We start from the raw sequence: 14,670 nt of genomic DNA, 5'->3' as shown, positions 1-14,670 counted from the left end.
GCCGCTCCCTTGACTGCACTAACTAGTTCCAAGTCTCGCTTAGTTTGGTCTGATCAAGCCCAAGAAGCCTTTGACACGCTTAAGGCCACGTTTACTTCAGCTGGCACGTTACAGCATCCGGATCAAAAACGTCCATTTATTGTTGAAGCTGATGCCTCTGATTTGGCTGTGGGGGCTGTTTTGTCCCAAAGATGTGAGGATACTGGTCTTCTACATCCCGTGGCCTATCATTCTACAAAACCTACCAAGTACGAGATGAATGATACTATCACTGAACGTGAACTACTGGCAATACGTGATGCATTCCTGGTGCGGCGGCACCATCTATTGGGCACTATTACACCAGTACAGGTCTTCACCGACCACCGTAATCTTGTTGCTCTTAAATCAGTACATTGTACCACCGCATGCCACGCACGTTGGCATGAATTCTTCTCACTGTACAACTTTCAGATCACTTACCGTCCCGGCAGTTTACATTCTAAGGCAGATGCCTTATCCAGACTGAAGGACGGTGGACAGACGCCTCTCCGGGAAGGGAAGGTTTTACAGCCGTTGTTTGTCATTTGTTCTTGTACTGTTGATTCTTCTTTGAAGGGTTTGATTAAATCCTGGATGGCGACTAGTCCTCCTGAACTCCATGACCATGAGATGGAAGTTATCAATTCCATGCCATATGTACAAGGAAGGCTATACCTCCCTACATCTGAAACCTGTGTTTTGGCTCTCCAGTGGTGTCATGATCCTTTAATGGCTGCACATCCGGGGAGACGCAAGATTCTTGAACTATTAAAATGATGGGCGTTCTGGCCTACGTTGTCTAAAGCGGTTTCGGATTACATCAGGAATTGCGCTATTTGTGCTCAGTGTAAAGGTACGGTTTCTAAGCCAATGGGATTGATTCATCCTATGCCTATCCCGAAAAAACCTTGGCTAATGATCTCAATGAACTTTGTGGTAGAATTACCTCTTGTCGGAGGTTGTGATACCATATGGGTGGTCGTTAATTACTTTTCTAAGATGGCCTTCTTCGTACCTTGCCAGGGCATACCTTCTGCTCCGGTCCTAGCGGAATTGTTCTTGCAGAACGTTTTCCGTCGTTTTGGGATACCAGAGATCATCATTACTGATCATGGTTCACAGTTTACATCCCATTTCTGGCATCATCTAGACACTGCTTTGGGTATGGATGGACGGTATTCCACGGCCTATCATCCTGAAACAGAAGGGCAAACAGAAAGGGCGAATACCACTATGGAACAATTCCTATGCTGTCTAATCGCTCAGCATCAAGAATCATGGTTAAACGCATTGGGAGCAGCAGAATATGCATACAATAATTCAGTTCATTCGTCTACTGGTATCACTCCGTTCTTTGCCCTGTATGGCTTACATCCGAGATCATTTCCGGAGGATGTGATTCCTACCACTGGCAATCCGGCAGCCCACGGTTGCATTTGTGACTTCAACTCTTTGAGGGAAACAGTTTCAGACCACTTGGAGGCTGCTCAACGGTAAGCTAAACTATATGCTGATAAGCACCGGACCCCTGTGTTACGCTCACCTGGCTCCCACAGGGGCGTCGGTCGGACCCGGACAGCTGCGGTCTCCACCCACGTGATGCGTAGTGCAGCGATGACTGACTGGATCTGCCCTCCTAATCTTATCTGCTTAACCCGTAGAAATATTCTCCTGCAAGTGGAGAGATGGATTTAGCCACTTGTGGATTCAAGTGATGGCACCCCCACAGTCCTCCCCAACTAATCACCTCCGAAATGCCCTCACAGCAATCTCACCTTATATTCTTGAAAGATGAGCTCTCCAACCTGCTTGGATTTGCAGGGGCGCGTCGGTTCCAGTTACTTCACTGGTTTGAAGGCTCGGGAGAGTTCCGGAGAGTATTGACTCTGAGGTTCCTGGTGAGGACCAGTAAGTATTAAGTTCATAGAGTTCAATATGTCCGATGTTCACTCTTGTTCCCCCTTCCTTTCTTGTCTTGCAGCTGGCTCGTGAAAAGATGCTCTTGTGGCAGCTGGTGGCGCTCTGGTAAGAGTCTGTATTACCCAGCGCTGTCCGGTAAATGTTGCACAGGGAAAATGTGTTGTTTTGTCTCTCTTTACAGATGCGGTACGAGAAAATATGGAGAGTCACAAAAGGATGCCTCCTGTGGTAAATCAGGTAAGTCTATGGTGGTAAGAATTATATTTGTTGGTTCCCTCTGCTCATCTTGTGGTTTTCTTTTGTCTCCTAGGTGCCGAAGTTCGGCGAAGAAATGATGGAGGCAGCGCCGGCCCAAAGGATGGTGTGAAGACTGGTGACTATGGCGCGGCGCTGCAGCTGGAGGTGCGGCGCGTGCAGAAATGATGTTCTTTACAGGTCTGGAGACAAGATGGATCCAGAATCAGGTGTGGAATAGAAATAAGTTCGTTTTCTAACCTTGTCCCTTTCTTTCCTCTTTGTTTTAGGAGCTCTTGATTCGAGGCGGGCGTGGCAGAAGACTGGATGCAGGCTGCAGGCACGGTGAGTGTTACGCTGCTGGATGCAGAATAACGCGAAGCGTGTGTTGCTGGTCGGGTGTGGTTTAAATAGCCTCAAAAGTAGTCCCAGGTAAGAAGTCCCTAGAACCACACCGAGTAAAAAATAGTCCCTGTAGAAAAATAGTCCCTTTCAGGCTTCATGTTGGATTGGAGTCATTTGCAGCATGGTCTGCCTGAGGTAAGTAATGACTATGAGCCTGGCGCCTTAGGCGCCAGGACTGATTCCTACTATGAGCCTGGTGCCTAAGGCGCCAGGACTGAACCCAGATAGCCCCTAGCCGGGGCTGCTGAGGTTTTATTAAATGTCTAGATGCCTGCTCCCGGGGCTGATGGGCTTGGTCCGGATGCCTGGGGGTAGGCATCATGACACCCTGCTCCAGATTATCAACCCGAAATGCTTGGTCTGGTTGGCTTCTAAGAACCTCCAGTTGCCTGGTCGTAGATGCCTGATACCTCGTTTTGTGGGTCCCTCCCTATCAAAGAAGTTCTCAATCCATTGGTGGTTCATTTAGAGTTGCCTTCCCAATGGAAGATACATCCAGTCTTTCATGTTTCCCTTTTGAAGCCATGCCCCGCAGGTACCCGCCTCCCTTCTCATCCTGCACCAGTGATGGTCAAGGGTGTGGAGGAGTACGAAGTTAAAGCTGTTCTGGATATGAAGAAGATACGTGGGGTTCGTCATTTCCTTATTGATTGGGAAGGTTACGGCCCGGAAGAGCGTACATGGGAACCCAAGTCAAACGTGCATGCTCCTCTCCTATTGTCCAGGTTCTTGGCCATTCACCCCAGGGATTCATCTTTGGAGGAGGAAACTGTCAGGGTTCCATTAGATGTCTCTTCTTCTGATCATAGATCGGTCTCTAATGCGGGACTCTCTTTAGCTCCTCGGAATCATGGTTCGTCTCTTTCCCCGCTCCCTTTCAGGAAATGCTATGGGTTGCCTTGGAGGCGCTGGCGCCCTTTGCATTCACCTAGGTATTCAGGCCTACGACGCTGTATTATATGTGCGGTCAGCTGACCGGTATTTAAGCCCCGCCCCGGCGCACGGCGGTGCTTCTGAATTTGTAAATTTCCTAAGCTACGCATCTTGTTACCTTGTCTTCTGTCACCTTGAATCCCTGGTTTTCTTTGTGACTTTCCTGCCTTGTTCTTGTCATTGCCTTCGTCTTACCTGCTCATTGGCAGACCCGGAACGGCCACGGACTGCGTTTGCCTCATCCCTCAAGTCTTACCCGCTCATTGCCAGACCCGGAACGGCAACGGACTGCATTCGCCTCATGCCTCGAGTCTTACCTGCTCATTGCTAGACCCAGAACGGCCACGGACTGCACTCGCCTAATCCCACAAGTCTTACCCGCTCATTGCCAGACCCCGAACGGCCACGGACTGCATTCGCCTCATCCCACAAGTCTTACCTGTTTCCAAGACCTAAGTCTCTTAGACTGCTCCAACTACAATCAGTGCTACATCTTCATTCTCTTACCGCCCAAAGACTTTAAGGAACAGAAAGGACTTTCGCGCATCGGCGCAAGGATCAAAGGACATTAGCGCAACGGCGCAAGGATCAAAGGACATTAGCGCAACAGCGCAGGGATCCATAGACTCCTTAGGCATCCTCGTGCTGGCGGGAATAGGAAACAGGACATTGTGTTTCCAGGACTACCACGACCTTCCCAAAACTACATCTGCTGTTTCTACCCAGAACACTCACTTGGTAAGCACATACAGTTTGGTTCTTCCTTTTTCTCTGTCCTCCTGGTAACAGTTAACTTTCTTGTTTCAGGACACTCACCAATCTAGCTTGGAACTATTCATTCCCATTCTGATTTTCTTGCTTGTGAGTATCAGTTCTTCACCTTGTTTTGAGATTACATTGCCTTAAGCCAAATGTTAATACTTGGTTAATTTTTCTTGCAGCCAGCTGTCTGAGTACTAGGGTGTACCAATATTTTCTGGCAAAACTCACCTCAATCTGTCCTTTTGTACTCTTGAGGAGTATATTGTCAGAAAGACTCAATTGCATCACGAAGTGTCAAGCCACCACTACCGGATTTAGTCCTTGGGCCCTAACACATGCACCATTTTACAGAGATAGCATTTTAAATTTGTCATCTGTTGCTATGCGTCAAGTGCATTTCTCTTAGGTTAAATTAACTAAATTACCCGCACTGCAGGTCTAACTGAATTTTAAAGAATTTGCAAGGCCTGACTCCTCGCACTAATGCCTTATTTCAGTGGTACGCAAATTTGCTGTATTGTTTCTCATTTCATGTCTTAGGTACAAATAACTTCTGGTGACAATAACAATATTAGTACAAAATTGTTAGCAAATGGATCTGTTTGCTAATCCAAAAAAAAAAGATTAGCAAACTCTGCTAATCAATTTGTGAAAACTAATGTATGCCTTGGGCCCACAGAAAGGGAAGACAAAAACAATAACACTGAAGGAATTACCGTGCCCGAAGAGGGGGGGTCAAGGAACTAGTAGGAGAACCAGAATGTTGGGAAAGACCGCAGATGCTCATGTATGGTCAAGTATACACAGCAGAAGGATTGAAAGAGGAAGTAGTAGGAAGTAGTAGGAAGCCAAGCACACACCCTAGAACAAGCACCAGTAAACACAGTACAAGGAGAAAATTACAAATGCCTGAAAGAGTGGGATGCGACCACCAAGTTGCTCAACTGGGTGGATAATGAAGCTGGACCAATGCCGATAATACCACTGAAGAAACCAGAATTATGTTACCAGAATGATGGTGCAGTAAAGGTTGGAGAGAACAGAGGGTGTAGGTACACAGAAAAGCATCCAGCAATGAAGGTTGGCACAGCAGTATTAATGGACCAACATTGGGCGTGCATATCCAATGCATATGAGAAGCTGACACCCAACTGGGGAGGAGTTTGCTCGTTGGTACACATCAATATGCCAGCACTGGTGGTGCCACAGAAGGGTATGAAGATAGACGACTTCCCTAAAATGGATACTAACAAGAGAACAAAGAGATCAATTGAAGTGGATGAAACGGGAAAAAAGAAACAGTCACTAGAAGTGAGTAGAGGGAAAAGAGACAACCATTTCTCATCAGAAGCATCACTAGACGATGTACCACCAGAGCATCGGTTGTTCAGCAGGACATAGATGTTGTTCACGTCAGTAGTTCCAGCTGTCCAGACATATACAAACGCGAAATGGTTGCAGATAACAGGATGGGAGCTGATGCAGACAATAAACTCTACAGTAAATGGCTTCAATTAGATAAAAGAAGAGCTCAGTGCAGTAAGGGTAATGGCACTCCAGAACAGACATGTTCTAGACCTTCTCACAGCAATGGAAGGAGGAGTTTGCACCAAGATCGGGAGTTCCTGTTGCATGTTCGTCCTGCAAATGACGGAGAGAATGGCACACTGACAGAAGCAGTGACAAGATTATCAAAGATGCACACCAAGAAGGTGGAGGAAGCCAAAGGGACAGGAAATGACCAGAGCTGTGCCAAAACTGGGCATTTTTCCATCGTGTTTACCCCCCAGCTATCAGCTGGGGGGGAACACCCCAAGCCTGACATTGGGCGGAGCTGTAAATGTGGCAGTAACCCCGTTACCGCTTCCTTTAAGGGCCACCACCCAACTAGTAATGAGGCCCAATAGGCCTCATCACAAGTTGGGCAGTAGCCCTTAAATGTGGCGGTAACAATGTTACTGCCACATTTACCGCTCTGCCCTATCACGACCCTGCAAAATTACTGCCGAACCCAAAAGGACCACCGTTAAGCCAGCGGTAGCACAGCCGATGTTATTCCAGCTGGCGACAACACCACTGACAACATAGCACGTAATCACAGACCTGTCACAACCCCATTAACAGCAGTATTACCGCCCGAAAAACGGTGTTAATACAGTTGGATTTACCCCCAGCCTCAAGCTGGAGGTAAATTAAACCAGGTGCCAGGAATAAAGCCACAGGTGCATACTATGCACACCAGAGGGCTACAAAAGAGGCACCCAGCCCCCAAGCACACTTTTCAACACCATGCTGTCATTCTGCGCTGGGAGCTTTTACCTGCAGTGCCACATGCTGCGCCTGGAGCTACAGATGCTGGACAACCAGGGCAGGGCACAGGAAGCACAAGGGGGGCGGAATGAGGATGTGGATGAAGAGGAGGAGAAGGAGACTAGCCCGGGCAAGGCATGCAGCTATCCCCAAGGTCAGGCTATTCCCCTGGGCCCTCAGTGACATCCAGATAGTAACTGAGTACTGGCTGGATTGGGCCACCATCACATAGCTGCTGGCCACGATAGTAAATGACATTGGGAGCAGGATTGCCATCCGCACAGCGGTGCCCCCACTGGTTAAGCTGGTGGCAGTCCTGCAGTTCCTGGAGACAGGCACCTTCCAGCACTCTATGGCCATGATGCATGGCATGGCCCAGTCCACATTCAGTGCAGTCCTGGGCCAAGTGCTGGATGCCCTGCTGCACCATATAAACCTTCACATGGCACTGCCCACCACCCAGGCACAGGTGAATGACTTCAAGGCACGGTTCTATGCCATTGCACAATTGCCCAAAGTCATTGCAGCCATCGACTGCACCAATGTTGCATTGGTTGCGCCCCAGGCCCATGAGGCAGTCTTTCTGAACTGCAAGCACTACCATTCATTGAATGTGCAGATGACCTGTGGGCCTGACCTAAATATCAGCCACTGCTGTGCCCGCTGCACTGGATCCACCCACGACTCCATGGTGCTACGCAACAGCACACTTCCGGCCTGCATGGAGAAGCAGAGGGGACAACAGACCTGGATATTGGCTGAGTACAAACCGTGATCAAAATGCATGTTTAAGCTGAAGTAAAAAAGGAGCGAGAGTATCACAAAAGGAAGTATTGCATGGCAAGAGCAGACACCGTCAGCACCTGTTACGCTGACCTGGTCTCTGCAGGGACGTTGGGGCACGGTTGGAGACCTCCCTGGACTTGGCTCCCCTAGATCGGTTCTCTCCCCCGGCTGCTGCAATGTTGACTGCTCCGGTTGCTGGTGCTACCTCTGAGGGGATACGAGAGGCAATGAGAATGCTGTGGTGGTATCGCGATTCCACCCGAACCCTTCATTCCAAAACGAGATGAGCAAGTGTTTGCCCATGTACGCTCACCTGATTTCTTGTAAGGAAGAGCTCTCCGTCCTGCTTCTCATTAGCAGAGACCCCTTGGATGGACGTAGTTGTTTCACTGGTCCATGGATGTGGTGGCCCAGACCGGCTGCAACCGACCACTTGGAAGGTAAGAGTCTTTTAACAAGGATTGTTGTCCGTGTTCTAATGCAATGTCGTTTTTGCCATGATTATAGTTCTAAAATATTGCAATGTCTTTTTGCTGTGATTATAGTTCATAATTCTTGCAATGTCTTTTCTCTCCCCTACAGGTGTGAAGATGACTGCACGGAGTCGCAGTGTTTAGAGCAAGCCCCAATGAAGCCCAAGAGAATGGTGAAGGTCCCAAGTAGGTGATAAATTGGCTTTCAGGGCAGAACGCAAGACTCGGGTGCTGCGCGGCCTAGCGTAATTTATTTATGCAGTTTCTAACCTTGTGTGTTCTTTTCTCTTGCAGGGAAGGCCTGGCGACGTCAAGCTGGAAGCGGCTGTCCAAAGGCCTGTCTGCGGTTGCAGGATGGAAGACTCTGTGAAGAGGATGGATGCAAGAAGCTCCCGTGTAGCTGGATGCCCGGAACAGGTAAGGATGCGTTCCAACTCTGATGACTATGGAACCAGGTAAGATGCGATGCGCTGCAGGCGATGGTGTAGCTGGAGCCAGGTAATGCGCTTTCAGCGATGGTGCAGCCGGACCCAGGTAAGATGCGCTTTCAGCGATGGTGTAGCTGGAGCCAGGTAATGCGCTTTCAGCGATGGTGTAGCCGGACCCAGGTAAGATGTGCTTTCAGCGATGGTGTAGCTGGAGCCAGGTAAGATGCGCTTTCAGCAATGGTGTAGCTGGAGCCGGGTAAGACACGCTTCGAGGTGATGAGCTGGAAAACAGGTATGACTCTGCAGGCGGCGGTAAGTGTTATGCTGCAGAAAGCAGAATAACGCTTAGCGCCAGGATGCGGGCGGGTTGGCCTTAAATAGGCTGGCCCCAGACTCTCCCTTTGGCCCCGCCTTGTGGCTCCACCTTGCCACTCCCAGAGGTTCTTGCACGTGCTCCCCAATGTTCTCCTATGGCCACGCCTGGCCTGGATGCACGTGCCTTAGGAATAAAGTATGCCAAGCACACTTTTGCATGAGCCTGGAGCCAGAGGCACCAGGACTGGGTCCATTTCGACCCTGTAGGTGCTAGAAACATGGGCCCTTATCCAGTGCCATGACAGCACTCCACCCCCAAGGCCCCTCTCACAGGCATTCTTCTCCCCAGTCCTGGTTTGGTGGGGTTATTACAGTGGAACCGTCTGATTAGTCGAGGCGCATAGACAAATTCAACAGGTTCCCATGTGCGATCCTGAGGTCTGTAACCCTCCCAGTCAATCAAGTAGTACAGTTTTGATCGTACTATCTTAGAGTCCAGGATGTCTTTAACCTCATACTCAGGTTCTCCCTCTATGATCTCAGGCTCAGGTGGTTTTTTAATCCTAGTCTCTGGTTTCACGGGTTTTAGGAGGGAAACGTGAAATACTGGATGGATCCGCATATTGGCAGGTAGATCTAATTTTATGGCAGCAGGATTAATGATGGCCTTGATGGGGTAAGGTCCGAGGTATCTTGGATGGAAGACTTGTGGTCTCTTCAATGGAATATTCTCGGACACCAACCATACTTTATCACCAACTTGGTAATGCGGGGCTTCCCTCCTATGCCTGTCTGCAAACTTTGTTTGTTGTTCCTTGCCCTTGATCAGGTTCTTGGTTGCTTCCTTAAGAGTTTGAGTAATGGCCTCATGTAAGGAGGTGATTGCTGGCATTTCTAGTTCATCAAGTGGATCAAAGGAGGATGTTCGAGGGTGCCGACCATTCATGGCATAGAATGGAGTTTGTCCAGTACTGGTGTGAATGGAGTTATTGTGAGCAAATTCAGTCAACCGGAGAATGCTTTTCCAAGGCCCTTCTGTCTGCTGCAACATACATCTCAGGTATTGGTCTAGCGTCTGATTGGTCCTTTCAGTCTGACCATCAGTTTGGGGATGGTGACTTGTGGATAGGCGAAGATTGATTTTCGCTATCTTACAACATCTCCTCCAGAAAACTGAAACAAATTAAGTTCCACGATCCGAAACCAGTACCGAAGGAAAGCCACGTAATCTAATTATTTGTGTGTAAAGTAAGGGCAAAGAACCATCTTTTTTGATGGGGGCGTGACTCCAGAGGGTTGAGGCAAATTTATCGAAGGAAGATGAGTCAAAAGCTACCCTTGTCATTAACGCTATGGTAGTTTGCTTTTGTCGGCAGTGGAGCTTCAGATAACATGTATCAGTTAAAAATATTGCAAATAAATCACAACAGAGTATACATATTTTGGTGGGTTAGTACATCTAAGGTGACTATGATTTTATGTATTGCTAATAATGAGGCAGTACAAAAACATGGTCGACACACAATAAAATCAGGTGTTTCTAGTGCGGTGAATAGATGGAGCTGCCAGCGGTTGGAGGGATCGGAACCTGCTGGTTGTGGCACTGCACTGTCTTCAGGACTGAGGGATATTGGAGCACGATGGTGCAACAGAGTGCCAGACACCTACAAATGGTAAGACATGAGATGGGGTGTTAGGGGTGGAAACTTAAAAGGCAAAAGGTAATTGCACAAAAGGGACACTGCAGAAAGCAACCTACCTAAGGTAGTGAAAGCGTCATGGCAGAATGTTGTTTGGTTGCCAGTGGTCGAAAGGGATCTCTGGCGTAGAGTTGATGTCCGTGAATGGGGCACGTGGTCTCTGAAATTATTAGAGATCCAAAGGTGATTTAATTGTAGGAAATGTATCAAGGTGGATTTGGTCTAGAAAAAGGGATGCAGGTTATTTGACAAAGCAAGGATTACCTGGAAAGGTTAGTCTGGGATCCAGGTCAGTATGAGGAAAACTCTATGTAGTATTCGCTAAGGTGCTGCGATTATTCTGTGGGAGAGGAAAAATATTAGGTACACATCGCTGGCTGCAGAGGTAAGTATGTGCAATTACATGTTCGAGCATAGGGAAGCGGCCAAATGAATGGAGAATCTATGAAAGGATGAGTGACCAGAGGAACCGAGTACAATCTAGTGGTTCAAGAAATTGTCACCTGTAAAAGTGTATTTGCATGTGAATGATCAAATAAAGAATAAACCGTGAGAAAACGTGTTTAACGCACTCACCAAGATGAAAATCGGGAGAAGTGTGCTTGGACTGCCCGAAAGAGATATATTACAGGCTTCTGTTAAACAATCGGTTTAAAGCAGAATGCTGAATGCGATCATGTCCCGTTGGTGCAGAGGGACTGTGAAAATGACTTATTGGGCAGTGCACGGAGCTTACCTCTGAGCGAGCTGTGTAGTTTGCTCCCAATGTTGTCTGTTTAAAGCGCATGCGTGTTTTGCCAGAGTATATGCGCGATGGCTCTTTGGAAAAGAGCTCAATGCGCATGTGTAGGGGAGTAGCGTGATTATACGGCGCATGGACCGTTGTCCCACAGTAGTGGCACAGAGGATTCGAAAAATGAACGTCGTAGTTGACCACGGACTTACAAATGGAGTTATATCAAGCAATCGCAATGAATGTTGATTTATACAATTCTACAGATTTACAAATGTAGTAGTATACAATAAATGAGCACATGCATTTAAGTGTTTTTTGAAGCGAACAGAAATTGTTTGCTAATGAGTTGACATGCTTTTTAAACAAAATTTGTAGATTACTGACACCTGTCTCATAAGAGCAAAGGGCGGGCACATCCATGTATTGAAATGAATACAAAGAAAGATAATAATAATGAAACATCACTAATTGGATCTTGTTAACTAGTCACGTGTATAACTGAAGGAACAGATATTTTACATTTTGTTAATCAAAAAAATGCAGGAAAAAATCAGCATACGAAAATGAACGCAAGATGATAGGCACACATTTGGTAACTTAATATTTGTTGGTTTCAAATAACACCTGGATGCCAAATCTACTAAATTGTAGAGAGGGGGTCGATGGAGCCTGTTTGAGAACAAATTGGACAGTATAATTACAAAACTTCATTGTGCATGACTTGTGAATACACACCCTCACATGTGGGGGTGATGGTAATTACCCATGCTAGTGTTGGTATTTTTCATAATGACTGGTGTGTGCTCCAAATAAGCAGAAGCTCATAGTTTGGAAGGTAAGAGGCAGAGCTTGATCATTTGTTAAAAAACAAATTCCACTCAATAGATATATTAAGGCCATTTTTAACAGAGTCAAGGCGGTACATCCATTTTTGGTCTAGTTTGTGGAGTGCAAGGTCTCTGTTGCCTCCACGAAAAGGGTTGTGAACAGTTTGTAACACTACCCAAAAGATGTCATTATGGCTGTGTTTCTTCAGCTTGTAGTGTGCTACTAAGGGCTTATCATCGACTAGATTTTTGACACAGGAACGATGTTCACAGATTCGTTGTTTAATCTCTCTCTTGCATTTACCGATGTAGATTAAATTACAGGGTCATTTAATGGCATATACTGACCGCTTTGTTTTGCATTTGGTGAAATTGGGGAATGTCCATCTTGTGTCTTTGAGATCGATCTGTTTGATGTTACTTGTCAGGGGGCACACTGAACAGTTGCCACATATGAAATGGCCTTTGACAGGAGGAAGATTCCAAAGGGTTGCCTGGGTGATTTTTTCTTTTGTCTTGTCTTCGTAAGTGTGCACTAGACAATCTTTCAGGTTTCTGTTCCGTTTGAATGCGAATCTAGGTTTCACAGGTTTGAAATCTTCTGTGTGGAGTTTATCCCAGTGATGGAGAATTGTTTTTTTTGATGGAGTTGCTGACGGAGGTGAAGGTGGTTACGCATGTCATCTTCGTTTTGTCTTGTTCTTTGGCTGCCGGTGTGAGGCACCGCTCTCTGTCGGTGGGTTTTGCTCTTCTGCGAGCTTGACGTATGATGTGGCTCGGGTATCCACGTTCCTTGAGCCGTGTGCTAAGATCTTTGCTCGTGGTGTCATAGTCTTCATTTGTGCTACAGTTTCTTCTCAGTCTGAGAAACTGACCAAAGGGAAGGTTCGTCTTTAACCCTGCTGGGTGAAAGCTGCTGTATTCTAGAAGAGTGTTCTTGGAGGTGGGTTTCCTGTAAAGAGTAGTGGCCAGGCAGTTATTTTAATCTTTGTAGATGTCCAGGTCTAAAAATGGTATCCTGTTAGGGTTGTAGTCAATCGTAAATTTGATGCATGGGTTGCGTTCATTCAGCCAATCTTTGAAAACAATTAGTCGTTCAAGTGTGTCTTTCCAGGTCATGAAGACATCGTCAATGTACCTACACCAATATCCGATAGAGTCTTTGAATGGGTTGGAGTCGTGGTAAATTAATTGTTGTTCAAAAGAGTTCATGAAAAGATTAGCCACATCAGGGGCAAAGATTGCCCCCATGCTTGTCTCATGGCACTGCTGGTAAAAGGTTTCTTCATAGATGAAGTAGTTTTCCGTCAATGCTATCCTCGTGCATTCTAACAGGAATGAAGTAGGTGGATCGAGGCGTGATCTTTGGTCCAAGTAGGTTTCTAGGGCTGTTATGCACTCAACTTGAGGAATACTTGTGTAGAGTGACTCTACATTGAGGGTCACCAGTAGGTCATTTCTGTCAACAGTTATTGTTCTTAGCTTTTTTATCATTGCTGTGGTGTCTTGGATATATGATGGCATGCGGCTGATGAATGTTCTGAGAAAATTATCGATATCGATCGATAGGGGTTCTGGAATAGACCCGATCCCAGCAACTATTGGTCGGCCTCGGGGGATCTGAGCATTTTTGTGTACTTTTGGAAGTAAATAAAAAGCTGGAATGATTGGATGGTGATTTACTAGAAATGTCTTCTCATCTTCATCTATCCTACCCTCTTGCCAAGCATGGCACATCAAACTTTTGATTTCTGACAGCAATCTGGCAGTGGAGTTTATGGGTATCTGTCTGTAGAACTTAGTGTTAGACAGTTGTCTAGTGACCTCGTTGTTGTACAGGACACGACTCCTAAGGACAATGCCATCGCCTTTGTCTGCGGGTTTAATTAGAAAATTGGGGTCACCTTCTAGTGATTTGAGGGCCAGACGTTTTTTTTTAGTGAGATTGTCTATGTAATGTATTATTTTGTTGTCAAAATTCGGTTCTCAAAAGTAAGGATCTCCGGACAAACCATTGATGCTAAAGGTGTGAAAGAGGACGGTGGTCTTAGTCCGGTTGTTTTCGGTGGTTCTTTTTCAGGGCTATCTCTAAAGAAATAGTAAAGGCGGATAGTTCTGAAGAATTTACATAATTCCACTTCCGTGCTGAATCTGTCGGGTTGTGTTTTAGGTATGAAGCTCAAACCTTTGCTGAGGGTGTTAATTTCGTCGGAGGACAAAATGTGGTCACTTACATTAAAGATCGGAATTACCATGTCTGTGATGGCGGGTGTGCATTTGATGGGGTCCTTGATATTTTGGCTGTCCGCGTTTGCAGCGCCCTTGAAAAAATTGTTGATTCGGTCCTGGGTTGGTCGCTGATTGACCGCTAGTTGTTGAATCAGAATCACTGCTGTGAGAGCTATTCGAGAAGGTCACAAATGTTTTGTTGTTTTTTCTTCTTGGATTTTGCCTATTGTTTGATGCGGTCTGGTTGAGTTGGTCATAGAAACCTACAACAAGGTAAGGATAGGTTTTTTCCTCTTTGTAGTTTTTTATGTCATTTTGTAATTTCCAAAGTTTTTTATCAATTGTGAACTTCTTGAATTTGATTATCTCTTCTTCTATTTTTTCCAGGTGGGTTTTAATTTCTGAAATCACGCAGCCTGTTTTAATTTTATCTTCAAGGGTTTTCAGTTCTTCTTTTTGGATTTTGGCTTCCTCCTCGGCTGTCTCGATTACTAGAATGATCCCGTCCCATGAGCACTTGTTCCCGACTCCACTAAATCACTAAATTTTTTCATGAACCTGGGGTTGTCGAGGAATACCCGTGGAATATTT

Source organism: Ambystoma mexicanum, chromosome 2p, assembly GCF_040938575.1.
Source record: "Ambystoma mexicanum isolate Mex_15411 chromosome 2p, UKY_AmexF1_1, whole genome shotgun sequence".
NCBI lineage: Eukaryota > Metazoa > Chordata > Amphibia > Caudata > Ambystomatidae > Ambystoma > Ambystoma mexicanum.
The sequence above is the reverse complement of the archived record's forward strand: the minus strand, read 5'-3'. Positions refer to the sequence as shown.